Source organism: Hordeum vulgare, chromosome 6H (assembly GCF_904849725.1).
Source record: "Hordeum vulgare subsp. vulgare chromosome 6H, MorexV3_pseudomolecules_assembly, whole genome shotgun sequence".
Taxonomy (NCBI): Eukaryota; Viridiplantae; Streptophyta; class Magnoliopsida; order Poales; family Poaceae; genus Hordeum; species Hordeum vulgare.
Window position 1 is genome coordinate 146,258,073 of NC_058523.1, and position 2,494 is coordinate 146,260,566.

The window sequence follows — 2,494 nt, forward strand, 5'->3', positions numbered from 1 at the left end:
GTCTTCTCTAAGCTCGACTTGAGGTTGGGATACCACCAGATCTGTGTTCACAAAGAGGATATTCCAAAGACCGCCTTTGTTACCCGTTATGGATCATATGAGTACACCGTCATGTCCTTCGGCTTAACCAATGCACCGACAACCTTCTCTCGATTGATGAATTATATATTCATGGACTACCTCGACGAATTCGTCGTGGTATATCTGGATGATATTCTAGTATTTTCGAAGAATAAAGAAGAGCATGCTGAACATCTTCATCTTGTACTGGATAAGCTTCGGGAGCATAAACTCTATGCGAAGTATTCCAAATGTGAATTTTGGCTGGACGAAGTGACATACCTTGGTCATGTGATTTCCAAGGATGGCATTGCAGTTAACCCCGAATGAATTCAAGCTATTCTTGACTGGACTCCCCTGAAGAATGTCAAGCAAGTCAGAAGTTTTCTCGGACTCGGCAGCTATTGTCGTCGATTCGTCGAGAACTTCTCCAAGATTGTGAAGCCCTTAACCAATCTTCTTCACAAAGGTGTTAAGTATGAGTGGACTAATAAATGTCAGGAAAGTTTCCAGGCACTCAAGGACAAACTGACATCCGCTCCGGTACTTGCTCCTCCGGATACGAAAAGGGATTTCGTCATATATTGTGACGCTTCTCGTCAAGGAATAGGCTATATCCTGTTGCAGGATCGCAAGGTGATTGCTTATGCCTCACGTCAGCTGTGTGCTCATGAGAAGAACTATCCAGTTCATGATCTCGAACTTACCACAGTTATTCATGCACTGAAAGAATGGCGACAATACCTTATCGGTAATCGCTGTGAAATCTACACTGACCATCAAAGTCTAAAGTATCTGTTCACTCAGCCGGAACTGAATCTACGTCAACAAAGATGGATGGAGTGTATAGCAGATTTTGACTGTAGTATATCATATACCCCCAGCAAGGCTAACGTAATGGCCGATGCCTTGAGTCGCAAGTCATACTGCAACCACCTCCAGGTTCATACGGTTCACGATCGTCTGCAAGAGGAATTCCGTAAGTCGAACCTCCATATTGTTCCTCAGGGTTACCTTGTTCCCCCTCTGGAAGAGTATCGAAAGATGAACCTTGATGTTAATCAGGGTTCCCTCAGTAACCTGGTTGTTGAACCAGATCTTGTGAGCACCATCAAGAATCTGCAATTCTTTGACGATGATGTCCACAGGATTAAAAGCTATATTACAAAGGGTAAACCCTCCCTTTTCACTGTTGTTGAAGATGGCGCCTTGTACTTCAAGGGTCGCCTATTCGTCCCAAATAAGAAGGAAAATCTCAGAATGACCGGAGGGGTGATGAAAGAAGCTCACGAAACACCATTGTCTATTCATCCGGGTAGTACCAAGATGTACCAAGACATCCGTCAAAGATTCTGGTGGCCCAATATGAAACAAGACATTGCACGATATGTGGCAGAATGTGATATTTGCCGACGGATCAAAGCAGAACATCAAAAGCCTGCTGGAACTCTGCAACCTATCTCTATTCCTGAGTGGAAATGGGACCATGTTGAAATGGACTTTGTCACTGGTTTTCCCAAATCCCAGAAAGGTAATGATGCTATTCTTGTCGTCATTGACCGACTTTCCAAAGTTGCACATTTCCTGGCCGTCAAAGAAACAATTAATGCTAGTCAGCTGGCAGATCTTTATATGTCAAGAATTGTTTCACTTCACGATATTCCATTGATAATCAGCTCGGACCGTGGCAGCTTGTTCACTTCAAAATTCTGGGAAAGTTTTCTGAAGGCTATGGGGACTCATCTGTCCTTCAGCACTGCATTTCATCCTCAATCCCAGGGACAAGTTGAATGAGTCAACCAAATTCTCGAGGACATGCTTCGAGCTTGTGTCATTTCTTTCGGTAAGAAATGGGAGAAATCTCTCCCGTATGACGAGTTCTCCTACAACAATAGCTATCAAGCTAGTCTGAAGATGGCCCCTTTCAAAGTATTGTATGGACGAAGGTGTCGAACTCCTCTGAATTGGTCAGAAACTGGGAAACGATCACTCTTCGGTTCGGATATTATCCAACATGCTCAAGATCAAGTCCGCATTATTCATGAGAATCTGAAGGCTGCTCAGTCTCGTCAAAAGAGTCAGTATGACCGTCATCATCAAGATATGGTCTATCAACCTAGCGAAAAGGCTTATCTTCGTGTCACACCAATGAGAGGTGCACACCGTTTTGGGATCAAGGGCAAGTTAGCTCCTCGCTATATTGGTCCTTTCACTGTTCTCGAAAGGCGTGGAAAAGTGGCTTATCAATTGGAACTGTCGGCGAACCTTTCTCAGGTTCACAATGTCTTCCATGTGTCTCAGCTCCGCCGCTGCTTCAAGGACCCTATTCGAGCAGTGGATCATGATATGCTTGAGCTGCAACAAGACCTCTCTTATAAAGAGCATTCAGTCCGCATTCTCGACAAGGCTGAACGTCAGACTCATCACAAAGTCA